General features: G+C 44.3%; 1 long non-coding RNA gene across 1 annotated transcript; it reads right to left on the bottom strand.

Annotated features, from left to right (window-relative positions):
- Positions 1–1,769: 1,769 nt before the first annotated feature.
- On the bottom strand, positions 1,770–2,806 carry LOC134212845 (uncharacterized). The gene is made up of 2 exons (XR_009979357.1): positions 2,311–2,806; positions 1,770–2,247 (listed from the first exon to the last, which is right to left on the bottom strand). It is a non-coding gene; the product is annotated as an uncharacterized LOC134212845 (long non-coding RNA).
- Between the last annotated feature and the right edge of the window lie 12,054 nt (positions 2,807–14,860).

Below are 14,860 nucleotides of genomic sequence, written 5' to 3'. Positions count from 1 at the left end.
CGGAGGAATTCCCGAAGGAACTTCCGGAGGAATTCCCGAAGGAACTTTCGGAGGAATTCCCGAAGGAACTTCTGGAAGAATTTCTGGAGGATCTTCCAGAGGAATTCCCGAAGGAACTTCCGGAGGAATTCCCGAAGGAATTTCCGGAGGAATTCCAGAAGGAACTTCCAGAGAAACTTCCGGAGGAATTCATGGAGGAACTTCCGTAGGAATTCATGGAGGAACTTCCGGAGGAATACCTGGAGGAACTTCTGGAGGAATTCCTGGAGGTACTACCAGAGGAACTTCTGGAAGAATTCCTGGAGGAACTTTCGGAGAATTTCCTGGATGAATTTTCGGAGGAATTCCTGAAGAATTTTCCGAAGTAATTTCTGAAGGAATTTTCAAAGAAATTCTTGGAGAAACTTTTAGAAGAAATTCTGGAGAAATTTCCAAAGGAACTCCTGAGAGAAGTTCCTAAAGAATTATAGGAGGAATTTCGAAGGATGTTTCGAAGTAATTCCTGCAGGAACTTTCAGAGGAATTCCTGAAGGAACTTCTGGAGGTACTCCTTGAGGGGCTTCCTGAGGAACTCTTAGAGGAACTTCCTTAGGAATTAATGGAGGAACTTCCAGATAAATTCTTGAAGTAACTTTCTCAGAGGAATTCCTGGAGGAACTTCCGGAAGAACTCCTGGAGGAACTTTCGGAAAAACTCCTGGAGGAACTATCTGAGAAACACTTGGAGGAACTTCCGGAGGACCAAGGTTCTAATTTCCAGACTGATTCGCAGAACCTAGAACATCCGTTGAAATGTTGACTGCATCTCGTTTTTCATCATCTTTTAAAAACTAACTAAAAAAAAATAGGTCAAAATTAGCGCTTTTTTGAGGAAAAAAACATGTAATAAAATTGTTGTTTTGCAGTAACTGGTTTTCCGAAAAATTCTTTGACAGATTTTTCAAGATCTTTTGAACAGCTTTCAGCCAATTCTGTGATAGATTCCTAATGAAAGTTTCGAAGGATTTCCAAAGAATCCTGTGAATGGTTTCCGAAGAATTCTGCAAAAATTACTGAAGAACTATGCTTTGAAGGCTTCTAGTAGAAGGCTCACGAAGAATGTTTGAAAAGTTTGTCGAAGTATTCTGCGAAAGATTCATGACAAGCATTTCTGAAGTATTCTGTTTCCTATGATGTTTCCTATGATTTCTAAGGAAAGTTTCCAACAAGGATACTGCGAATATCGTTTAAAGAAATCTACGAAAGGTTTTGAAGATTACCGCAGAATGAATCTGAATCAATTAGCGCACGTTTCCGGAGAATCATACGAAATATCCCTAAAAAAATATAGCGAGGATCTCTAAAAAAAGGATTTCTTGTAAGCGGTTTTTGAAATTTAACAAAATTTTCCAAAATATGCTTGGAAATATTTACGATGAATTTTCTGCGACGGCTTCCCAAATAATCCTACTCAATATTCTCAAAGAATCATATTTTAAATTATCGAATATTACCAAGAAAGATAGTTGCAGATTTCTACAATTTTTATTCAACAATCTACAAAGGACAACAGAAATTTCCGCCAAGTTTCTCAAAAATCTAGTGGAAGTATCCCGAAGAATTGTGCGAAAGTGAAATGTTATCTATGATTACTTTAAAATCTCCCGGGAGAATTCTGAGAATTGTTTCCTGGTAATACTGCGAGGGGTTTTCTATGAATCATCAGAAGATTTTAAAGACATCTGCAGAAGGTACGGCGTTATGAAAAGCCAATAATACTCGACTTAAGTAAAAGAACTTTTAGCATATATTTACATATATTAAAGTACATATTCGGTTGGAGATAATTAAGCTAGCTTAGAATTTAGCTTTCACAATTTAACAACATACCGGCGCTTGACTAATAAACGTTGATCTTTTCATTCTTGGACGAAAAGGTAATCTGTAGATGTTTGCAAGATTTCCGGTCAACTTCTTTTGCAAATCATTCCGTCCCGTAGCAAAGCATAACGATAGACCCAACAAGCACAGATTCCATAGCAATCCGCTCCCGATGAAATGGCAACTCGTCGGCGGCCCAAGACCGGGAGACCTGGCAACTCACCATCGTGCGTATCGGAAATGTGAAGTACGTGACGTTTGCACACCAAGCACGTTCATAAAATGCGGGTGCCCTTGTTCCAGATTTCTATTTAGGTCCAGTTCCAAGCCTGTTATCGAAATTTTTCGATTGTTCTGGCTTAGTCGTACAACCTTTTCCGGGCTTGACCTGAAAAAAATCATAAATTTGAAATTATAAAATCCTGAATGAGCACCATCATAATTTACTTACCAAATCAAACAACAGCCACGAAGGCAATCTGCCAAAGAGATTCTTGCTAGTTCCAGTACGGAAACGACAGCAGAACCGAAAACTAAATAATTTTTATTATTCACACTTAAACTTTGGCTAGCAATTTACGACAACTACGCAGGAATAAAAACGAAAATCACATTTCAAAAAAACTCTACCATACCCTCAAAAAAGGACGAAATTCAAATATCTCGTATGCCATACAAGTTGTTGAGAAAACGTTTAAAATTGCGTCATTTAGTTCTCGAATGGCGAAAGAACAAATACGTTATTAATGAATCATGCATTGGTGCGTCTATTTTTTCAAATACTTATATAAAAGAACAAATTTAAAAATATTGATTATTAAACATAATTCGTTTCGACCTTATTTTAAATTACGAGATAAACTTTGCCCAGTTTGACATTTCTCCGAGTGAACTCCTGTTCGGTGTTGGTTCATCCTTCCTCTCGATACGAAATGAACGTCTCGCCTCGCGCGAGTCGACATTCGGAATAAAGCGAGAAGTGTCACACGACAACGAGACGAGAATTGTCGTTTCGAGTCGTGCGAGACGCAGAATAAACCTGATTGTCCCTTCCGCAAGCGAATGCTGCCCCACTGTGTACGACATGCGCAGAGTGTAATCTGCTCAACTTGTATTTATTGTTCGCGATTCATTTAGGGTCACTCCTGACGGAATCCAATTTTCAAAGTACTCGCGTTTTCGAGGGCACATCATTCGATATACGGTTGCAACGCACAACTGTCATTTTTTTTACAGTTTCATGATTACAGTCCTACAAAATAAAAAATCGGTAATTATTTTCTTTTAGAAATTGGGCCAAACCTTCGAATAGAACGTCCGTTCTGACTCAAGCGGTAATGTCGATCATCAGCCATGCAGGGGATAATAAGAGAGCTGAAAAAGAGGGTATAGTAGCAGCATCAAATCAAATGTGTAGTTCTTAATAAGAAATAAATGTATTTCCTGATGAAATGGCAACTTTACATCGTTAAAACTGATCTAATGCAATGAGCATTTAGCATGCCGATTTGTGATTGATATATGTGCAATATTGTAATGCTTGGTGTTACTTGGGTCATCAAAAAAATAAATCGTCTCCAGTCCGCAGTAATTTCAAATCTCGAACAACACAGTTTCGTCGTTTTATCGATATTTCTCGAAATAACACGACCTCATCGCAATATAATTGACGATAATACGACCAGGCGGAGTAGCACAACGGATCAGCGAAGCCAGTTTCGGATTTGGTTACGGTGAAATAAAAACACGCGAGCTAACTGTTAATGAATATAATTCGAGTGGAAAAATACTTCTGCACTTGGGAAATGTGCTTTTGGAATGAAAAAGAAATGTCAAACATACATAGGGGTGTGACAATGTGTTTATCGGTTGTACTCACTAGGGGTGCTCGAAAGCACCATGTTGACAGGGGGTAGTCATCGCTCCTCACACTCCTCCTCGATGAGTAGCCTCCGCTTTCCAGAATCCCGTCATTCTAAGCCCAACATCTTGCAGAAATGGTTATGCTTCTGCGGTCCGAGTGGCTTGGTCATTATATCGGCTGCCATTTGATCTGTCGGACAATATTCAAGTGCAACCTGCCCAGTCACACAAAGCTCCTGCACGAATTTCTGCCTGGTGTCTATATGCTTAGATCTTCGATTGATCCGCTCCGTCTTCACAAACGCTATACAACCCTGGTTGTCCTCACGGATTGTAGTTGCTTCTTCTTGACGTTCGCCGAAATCCGACAGCAGTTGCCTCAGCCAAACCACTTCTTGGCAGGCCTCGCTGAGGGCAACATATTCTGCCTCCATCGATGAAAGAGTCACGCTTGCTTGACCACGACTTGCCCACGAAATTGTTCCTCCGCCAAAATCGACTGCAAAACCCGATGTTGATCTGCGACTGGTCACGTCGCCAGCCCAATCGGCGTCCGAAAACCCCAGCAACTTCTGTTCTTCACCTCCGAAACTTAAACCATAGTCGATTGTGCCCTTCAGATACCTCATCACTCTCTTCGCCGCCACCCAGTCGAGCTCCGTGGGTGCGGCAAACTTCCGCCCAAGAACGGCTGCGCTGTTTGCGATATCCGGACGTGCCACAACAGACAGATACAGCAGACTCCCAACAACGCTCCTGTATTTAGACACATCCTTTAACAACTCACTTTTCTCTTCAGTCTTGATATAATTCGGATCCATCGGCGTCTTGGCTGGTTTAGCTTCACTCATACCGTTTTCTTCGAGTAGTCGGGAGATGTAATTCTGTAGTCGAATAGTGTATACACTTCTTTCACGCCGAATCTCCATGCCGAGGAAATGGCGAATATCCCCCAGACATGAGACTTCGAATTCCTTCTTCAGACCTTCCGTAACTTTATCCAATTCGCTGGAACTCTCCGACGCCAGTAACATGTCATCGACATATACGAGCAGAACTACCTTATGGCCTCCGCATTCCCGCACATACATGCAAGGATCAGCAGACGATTGCCTGAACTGCAACTTGGTCAGCACACCATGGAGTCGCTTGTGCCAACACCTCGCGGACTGGTGTAACCCGTAGATGCTCCTCCTGAGCCTGCAGACGTAGTCTTCCTTTCCCGGTTCCGCGTACCCTGGTGGTTGGTGCATATACACCTCTTCTTCCAAGATTCCGTAGAGGTACGCCGTCTTGATGTCAAGGTGTCTGACCTCCATGTTCCGTCTAGATGCAACAGCTAGCAGTGCACGAAACGTTGCGTGCCAGTGACCGGAGCAAACACATCCTCGAAATCTTCACCGAATTTTTGAGAAAATCCTTGGGCAACTACTCTCGTTTTGTGTTTTACAATGTGCCCATGCTCGTCTCGCTTCAGCTTATATACCCATCGTGATCCTACAGCTTTTCGTCCTTTTGGCAATGGAACAAGCTCCCATGTTCCGTTTCGCCTATGAGAATTGAGCTCGTCCTCCATCGCGATTCGCCATTCCTCAACTTCCAAAGCTTCACGAACGTTGATCGGTTCCTCCGAAGCACAGGCCATGTTACCAAGCACGTAATCATCTATGTTTCGTGGTACCACACCACGCGTTACGCGCTGCGAGCGTCGAACTGGTTCCGCCTGAATTGGTTCTTCGTCATCTTTTGCTTCTCGATCCATGATGGAGTTCTCGGCATCATCAAGCTTTAGAGGATCTCTCTCCTCGAGCATTACTTTCCGCTCTTCGCTGGCTCCAGGTTTCAACTGGATTTCGACCGATGAGCTACCGTTCCCCAGTTCAACAAAGCGCGCGTCCCGACTGACGGTGACGATGTCAGTTTCGCAATCCACGAACCGGTAGGCTTTATGGTCCATCGAGTAACCTACAAAACGGAGTTCTTCGATTTACTGTCTAGCTTGCTGCGCTTCTGATCTGGCACATGTACGTAGGCCTCTGCACCGAATATACGAAGATGAGACAAATCCGGTTTGCGGTTCCACCATAATTCGTAAGGCGTTTGCGGTACACTCCGCGAGGGCAAACGGTTTTGCAAATAGGTTGCGGTTAATACCGCCTCTCCCCAATAGCGCTTATCCATGCCAGAATCGATTAACATACATGTGGCCATCTCCGTAATGGACCGATTCTTCCTCTCGGCCGTTTTGTTGAGGGGTATATGGCGTCGTGTACTGCGGCAAGATTCCCTCGGCACGATAAAAACTCTTCAGCTCATTGTTGCAAAATTCGCCTCCACCATCGGAACGAATGGCTCCAGGTTTCCTGCCGAAAATATTCTGCACCCACCTTACGTAATCCTTAATTAGTTCTGTCGCTTCTGATTTGTGCTTTAATAAATAGGTAACCGTGAAGCGGCTGAAATCGTCAATCAAGTGCATGACGTAACGATTACCACTTGGAGTCGTGGTTTTCATCGGCCCGCACAAATCAGTATGGACGATGTCGAGAATTCGCTTGGATTTACGCTCGGCGACCGGGGGAAACGGCTGTCTAGCGGACTTCCCCTCGAGGCAACATTCACACACAAGACGCATGCCACAATCACCTACCTTAATACCAGTTGCAAGGTTTTCTTTAAAAAGTCGTTCGGCCGCTGACCAGTCCCTGTGACCGAGGCGTCGATGCCACTGGTGTTGGCAGTTTTCCCGATGTTCGCCTGCTACAGCCTTATTGGAAAGCTCTTCCGTTCGCAGGTAATACAAACCACCATAGCGGTAGCCCGTCGCAACGATGTCTCCTCCTACATCAGCAATCCGACAGCCTTCGCCATCGAAACTTACTGCAAGCTTCTTTTCCGCCAACTTGGCCACTGATATCAGGCTCGTCGCCAATCCCGGGACGAACTTAACACTCTTCATCTCGATCTTCACTTTGTCACCCGAAACATCAACGCAGTTTAGCACTCCACTTCCTTCTCCGAGGATTTTCGTCTTTTGTCCGTCGGCGAGCGTGATCCACCCACCGGAAAATTCACTCAATGCGTCGAAAAACTCACGATTGTTTGTCATGTGGGCGCTCGCCCCACTGTCAATAACCCACGCACTTTTTGACGAGCACTGTTGCTCTCTACCGGTAAAGGCAACACTTCTTCCCTCGCTCTGAACAGCTTTCGCTTTTGGGGTGTCTTTCCCAGAACCACTTTCTGCTTTCTGTGCCTTAAATTTCCGGCAATCGCGACGCAAATGACCGACACGCTTACAAAAGTGACACACGCGAGACTCTTTCGGTTTGTTATCGACTGAACGCATTGCTTTATCCGTTTTCGATCCGGTACCGGCACCTTCGCGCTCCAAACGACGGTAATATTCATCCGTCAGTTTGGATTTTACGATATCCAACGAGATATCATCGTCTTCGCGGCTGTCCAAAGCCGTAACAATGCCATCGAACGAAGGAGGCAAACTTCTCAGGAGCATACACACTTTGGTGTCTTTGTCCAGCTCCGTTCCCGCCGTTCTTTTGGTGGTACGATTTCAAAGCACTAAACACCGCGTGAGCACTTGCACAGTTTTTAATGAGTGACAGCTGGCTGTCCTCAATCAGCAGCACCAAAGTGGCTTTTGCCTTTCGGTCGGCAGTCGCCCACTCATCGTCTCGGTCTTCCTCATCCGGGACGGGTTCACTCACTACGGTCCACAAGTCTTCCCGCTGCAGCAACATCTCGATGCGAATTTTCCACGTTTGCCAATTTGTGCCATTCAACTTGGCAAAAGCGAAACGGGAATCAGCCATCTTCACGACAAACACACAACTGTACTTTTTCTCACTCGCGACGCTTAACGAACGAGGTTAGGAAAATTTTCCTCCAGCGGTAGCCCCACACTCTGTAGCAGCAGCACACCAACACACGCAAACGCCGCCGAATCTTCGCGATACTCCGTTACTTTCCGACCGGACTATTTCTTCCGCGATTTCTCAAATCCTACTGCTTCCTGGGACCATAACCTGACGATAATACGACCAGGCGGAGTAGCACAACGGATCAGCGAAGCCAGTTTCGGATTTGGTTACGGTGAAATAAAAACACGCGAGCTAACTGTTAATGAATATAATTCGAGTGGAAAAATACTTCTGCACTTGGGAAATGTGCTTTTGGAATGAAAAAGAAATGTCAAACATACATAGGGGTGTAACAATGTGTTTATCGGTTGTACTCACTAGGGGTGCTCGAAAGCACCATGTTGACAGGGGGTAGTCATCGCTCCTCACAATAATAAATCATGTTTTACAAACGTATACGTTGATTATTTCATATTTATCACAATAATAAACTAAAACCAGTATTTATGATTAATATAAAATGTATTGCGGATCTTTTCAAAATTCTCCATTTTGCGGATTCCGTAAAGTTCTTCCGCAGCTGTCAAAGTTCTACCACAAGCCTGAAAATCTTCAATGCACAAACAAAAATCTGATAATTGGCGTTGGCATCGTAGAATGCCATGCCATACAGCAGAGAAAAAGTATGAAGTGACAGCTGCGGTAGTTTAAAAATTGAACCGTAAAGAGGAAATTTTTCTCTGGAGCAGCAATATTCAAGTCTAATGAATAGAAGTGAATTAGTTTAATCATGAATAATAAGTGCAGCTCTAATAGAAAATCCAATACATTTGCACATACAACTTATGATGATTGAATAGAAATATTTCCATTAGCGCCGCACATATTTTGCAAATGCAAAGTACACTGGTCAAAATATAAGTGCGGGGCGCATATTTGTAAAATGCATTTTATTCTGAGTGCAGTTTCTTCTATTTTGTTGGTGGCAGTGGCGTGGTTCGTTGTTTGCCTTCGTAATAAATGTTATGTGCGGCAAACTATAGGGCCAAACCACAGGGCAAACCGACCATCCCACCTTGACGCTCCCTAACTTGACTACCTTGGAGGCATCCGCTGCAGATAGCCGAACCAATGCTACCTGTGTCCCTGCCGGACCTTTCCGTAGCCGAACGGCTGCGGTGGGCGTCTCCACTTCACACTGTCGCCGCAGTGCCGTGACGAGCTCTTCGACTTCGGTGATTCTTCGGAGGTCTTTAATCCTTAGATTCCCCTCCGTCGTGCCCTCACCTTGACCGTCTCGCCTAGGACTTCCTCCGCCAACTTCTTGTAGGCGGCGCCCTTTTGCGAGACGCCCCGCTTCAGCTCGAGGGTCATCTCACCCATCCGAGTACGTCTTATTCGGCGTACGTCGGAGCCAAGTTCACCGAGCTCGACGTCACTCCTCATCGCCTTCAAGACGTCCGAGTACTTAGCCTCGTCCGTCTTGATGACTAGAGCATCGCCCCTGGAGCGATTGGCGCCTACCCTAGACTTCTTGCTACCCTCATTCGCCTGGGCCTTCTTTTCGGCCCTTGACGTCTTCGGTTTCCTCTTGTTCTTGACCAGGGTCCAGGAGGCGTCATCTCCCTCTATTTCCCTGGTCTGGGGCGGCTGAGAGTTCTCAGCCTGCCGTAACCTCTTCCCACCGTCTTTCCTGGGTGGACGGACCTTTCCAGGTCCTTCGTCCCCCGGTTTGGGAGGTACCTGGCCGGGGTTCAGCTTCCCAGCCCCACTACCCTTGTTCGGGGTAGTAATCCTCCGCGTTTTGGAGCTGCCCTCAGGAAGCTCATCCCCTGGAGACTGTCTCCCCCGTTTTTGTGTTTGCTCCGTTGGAGCAGTCACCCCCGACGTGCCCGCGAATACTTGAGCCTCAGTCTGAGTAGACTTTGGCACCACCGTCTTCGCTGGTACGCCCTCGGTCGATTCGACCTTGCCCGAGTCCGCGAATCCTTGGGCCTCAGTCTGGGTAGACCTCGACTCCACGGATTTCATGGGTTTACACTTGGCCGTCCCGACCGCCCTCTCCAGCTTGGCGTCCAACATCGACTTTCGAAGTTTCAGCAAGCTCCTCTTGAGGTCCTTACTGATATTATGTTTCGATGACGCAAAGTCGATGATGGCGTCCAGCTGTTCCGTCGCCACCTCGAAGGCCGAAAGCCCATCGCGTATGCGGTTCATCGCCTTCACAAGCCATGAGCCGTCTATAACCTCTATCGGCGTAGCCTGGGAGATGGTTAAGTGACCCACGCTGGCGCTGCGCACCGAGCTGCCGACTATTGCTTCTGGCCTCCTAGGCGGAGACCTGAACAACCCACCTCTTGCAAAGGGGTTGTCGCCTACACTACTACCACTAGTTGAAGAATTGCCTTGGTTTTCTATTTTGGTCTCACGAGTTGCTCGGGAAAAGAGGTCCACCACGCCAGAGCCCAGCATGACGCGGTAAGGGACAATTACTGTGGAGGGTGCCCAGGTACCCACAGGCTCCGTTAAAGGCCTAGCTCATTATTTCACCCCCCCTGGCCACGCATCCCCTCGGCACGGGTCGTTTAACGCCTTGGGATTAGGGGTTAGGGACGATGGTCGCTTTGGTCGCAACCACTCACTCTAGCTGATGTCAGAAGGACAACAGTGCCCAGGCTGCACTACCAGCTAAGTACAAAACCCTTAGCCACTGCTTAATGCGATTGAGTTTGTATGTCGGGCAGTCTGCGTTGGCGGCGCTGGGGAGTCTCGCACTCGTACACGTTTTCAATAACATTTTGTTCGAGCATCCATGTCTGTTCTCTGTGCAATATGCACACAAGATGGTTATAGAGTAACTGAGCCATAATCATTTCGAGAAAATGTTCTAGAAGCGTTTGAGCGAAAAATACGAGCGAAATTGTGAATGGCACACACGTATCAATCACGTGTTGTACCTACCAACTGTACAAAAATGCAGAAATCGGCAAGTTGATAAAATACGGCAGATTACAGTGGGCTGGAAATGTAGTGCGTATCCCGGAAAAGAGACCAGCACAAGTGATGTTTCGCAGAAAACCTGGAAAAGGACGTCGGGTCGGGGGAAAACCTCGTACTTGTTGGCTGTGTGTAATCGAGGAAGATGCGCGTGCGGCCGGTGTGCAGGAAAACTGGCGATTGGCGGCCCAAGAACGGGCGACGTGGAATATGAGATTACATTCGGTTGTGCTCCGGACAACACGGAGTATACGACCTGCTTCATAGCCCTACAGGGCGAATGGACGAATCAGCGAAGTGTACAGAGCTAGTTTCGTCAATGATGGAATTGGTGCCTCCTATGCCTCACAGGTTCCGCTCGTACGTTTCAGTGCCTGCTTGGCAGTGTTTGCGGATGGACTAGAAACAAAAAGCGATTCTGGGCATGGAATGCTCGAAATAAAGGGGGGTCTCGTAGCGTAGTTGGCTACACGTTCGCCTTATAAGGGGACGGTCATTGGACGCAGCAAAGCTAAATCAACAAAAATGGCAGTTGTGCACCGCCTCCGTATCGAGTGGTGTGCCTTTCTTTGACATAGCAGAGTGTGATTGATCCATTGAGACAGTAACAAACTAATTTAATCCAACTTTAAAAGCCATGAAACTTAAACTTATCTTTCCGCTTCCCGGACGTTTTTAGTTAAGGCGCATACTTGATCGACAGTAACATCTCTGGCGATCCCCGTGATGAACTTTTAAAAATGTATTTAAAATCAAGTAAAGGGCATTCCGAGGCGAATACAAACAAAATTTGGACTGACCTGTGGGAACGGTAGCAATTTCAAACGATGTGGAGGGAGATCCGAGCATCATTGAAGGCTGTCTGTTCAAAATTTTATCACCGGCCGTCTTGTTACCTTTCATGGAATGTTCTCGAGGTTGTTTTGCTAATTCGGTGGCTTAAGCGCCACTCTTTAAGAGAGACCACCGGTCGAGTTTTGTTTGCCTGACTTTTAAAGACTTTTCGATCAGGGAAACTCTTGAACGGTTCACGTAATAAGAATAATAAATTTCGCAACGTATGCACTTACTCAGACTTTTTCTTCGAACGAAACGGTGTAAGGCCATTTGGCTGAAGGTCATTAGGCCGAATTAGTACTGAGATTTTCATTTTCATTGAGAGAGGTCATGCGAAATTTACATTCTATTCTCTCTCGCTTTCAAAGAAACAAAAACAATGGAAGGAGTTCTACTAAATTTTCACGGGTTTTTTTTTCATACAGGCGCTTCAAACTATTGTAAACAAGCTGTTTCTTCTCCAATAATGTTACTTCTAACTCGATATCCATCACTCTAAAAAATCATCACGTCATATTCACGTGAAAAATCACGTAACTCGTCTGTCTTGAACAAACGACGATTGTTACGTGACGTTAGTAATGCTCACCTGAAATTCACGTAACTTTTACTAAAAATCTTGGTGAATATGACTGTATACCCATGTAAACAATTTAAGTGAGATTGTGTTAGTGTGATTGCAGCTTCGGCATTTGCGGAAGACCTGCATTGTAAACAAGAATGAATGATACATAACCTAAACATAATGAGGCTTCGCGGAGGTAAGTGATATTTTCTGCATTTTTCCTCCTTGGAAAAAATCAACGGAGGTTGGATAAAATTTATTAGAATCTTTGAAAAATGATGTGAAAGTAAAGGAAGCTGCTAGAGCTACAGTTTTAAGGTCGCGTTAGTATACAATTTGTATTTACAATGTTATGAAAACTCATATGTGAATATGTACGTTATGTGGAAGATATTGATTTGAAAAATGTATTGGAGGTAACCACTTTCCCTTCGATGGGACTCGAACCCATGACCCTACAGTACGCTAGACTGGTGCTTTAACCAACTAAGCTACGAAGGACCTCCGTCGGCCTTCGCAACCTAGCGGCTACTGAACGAGCTCGAGATTCCCAAATTGGACGCATAGTCAAATCACTCGCAATCCATTTATCAAGCCAATACTTCCACATGTGGAGGGCAATTACCTTTGATTGAACTGAACTTGAGTTGCGTGCTCTTGCCTACGCAATGCGGTCGGGTCTGAGCTTGACGACCGACTGGCAAATAGCTTACACAACCTCACTTGATCAGTACCGTTGCTGATGAAGAATGTGTATAGCCGCCAGACATTCTAAATACTCACGCTCCTCTAATGTGGACGTGTACAATACACATGTGGAAGTATTGGCTTGATAAATGGATTGCGAGTGATTTGACTATGCGTCCAATTTGGGAATCTCGAGCTCGTTCAGTAGCCGCTAGGTTGCGAAGGCCGACGGAGGTCCTTCGTAGCTTAGTTGGTTAAAGCACCAGTCTAGCGTACTGTAGGGTCATGGGTTCGAGTCCCATCGAAGGGAAAGTGGTTACCTCCAATACATTTTTCAAATCAATATCTTCCACATAACGTACATATTCACATATGAGTTTTCATAACATTGTAAATTAACGTCCAAGTCGGGTGGTTTAATCCCCGGAAATAGGCAATTACCTTTGATTGAACTGATACAATTTGTAGTCTAGTTTCCACTACTTTTTGGTTAATTAACAGCGGCAATTTTCGAGCAAAAAACTGGTTTTATAATTCTCAGCGATTCTCATTGACATCATTTCTCCACAAATCTGATAAATTCCATTCAACATCCGCCGATAACTTTGTTTTTTCTTCAACAGTATTTCTGCAATAACTCCAAAGCGAGCTCCAAAGCGCAATGACCAAATGACGGCATTTCAATGTATCAATGCATCAACAACGTGAAAAAGATTCCCTTTTATAGGAAGTCCCTGTTCATGTTTGCATTCATTCCAAAATCACTATATTTCAATACATTTCAAAACATGTAGTGGTTACCTGCTGTCTTGTAGTTTTCACTAAAATTTCACGTAACCAGTACGACCAAATCACGTCAGGTTCACTAGAGATGTCGTAAAATCCCGATTAATCGATTAGTTACTAATCGATTACTCTTGATTCTTGTCGATTATTGAATCGATTAATCATTGTATAGTAATCGATTCAAAATTAATCGATTATCACAACGATGAATCGATTAATCGAAATAATCAATTAATTTTAGACATCCTTATGATGTCGTAAAATTCTGATTAATCGATTAGTAACTAATCGATTACTCACTATTCCTCTCGATTATTGAATCGATTAACCGTTGGGTAATAATCGATTCAAAATTAATCGATTATCACAACGATGAATCGATTAATCGAAGTAATCGATTAATTTGCGACATCTCTAGGTTCACCTGATCAAACACGTAACTACTTTCAAGCTTCACGTCATTAGTACTGGAAGATCCAGTCAGAGTCACCGGATAAATCACGTAACTCAAGGCAACTAAAATTTGTTCAGGTTACTTGTCACTCAGGTCACTCTTACGTGAAAAGTATGGTGGATGAGAACCACATTTGTTTTCAGGTAAATATGACGTGAAGATTTTTCAGAGTGATGGTTATTTGCACAGATCTATCAAAACTATTTAGAAATTTAGATTTCAAAACAATTCAACATTCCCATCATGACTGCTTGTAATGTGACAGGTGACCTGGAATTCGCTACATTTTCATTTGGTCTCTTGAAAATAAAAGTACAACTGTTTTCGCTTTAACATGACGATCACGAAAACTACCAGTACTGGGCCGAATGGCCATTAGATCGAATGGACATTAAGCCGAATGAGCAGAAAGAAGCCTTCATATTACCTCCTCCTTCTCGCTTCTTCTATATTTAATCATTTTTCTATCTTCTTCCTTCTTCCTTTACTTTTCTTCTTCCTTTTCCTTCTTCTTTCTCGTTTCTTCTTTCTTCTTGCTTATTTCTTTATTCCTGCTTTTTTATTTTTGCTTCGTGTTTCTCCTTCGTTTTTCATTCTTCCTTTTTCCTTCTTCGCTTTTCATTCCTTCTAATTTCTTCCTCCTTCTTCCTTCTCCCTTCTTCCTCTTCCCTTCTCCCTTATCCCTTTTTCCCTTATACTCCATTGCGCAGTGACGTCACGCACGACTTTTGACGGGTACTGGTCCTGTTGTTTACAGACGATTATATTTTACACCCTTATTCTTGTTTACGGACGAATGATGCTTTCGAACGAATGCGATTCGTTCGAACCGTTTCTCCATTTGATTTTGCTGGCGTAAACGAGAATGCGCTTCAACTTTCGATCGAAAGCGCGTTCGTACGAAAACAAGAATATGGGTGTTAATTTTGAA

Source organism: Armigeres subalbatus, chromosome 1, assembly GCF_024139115.2.
Source record: "Armigeres subalbatus isolate Guangzhou_Male chromosome 1, GZ_Asu_2, whole genome shotgun sequence".
Lineage (NCBI taxonomy): Eukaryota > Metazoa > Arthropoda > Insecta > Diptera > Culicidae > Armigeres > Armigeres subalbatus.
The sequence above is the reverse complement of the archived record's forward strand: the minus strand, read 5'-3'. Positions and strand labels throughout refer to the sequence as shown.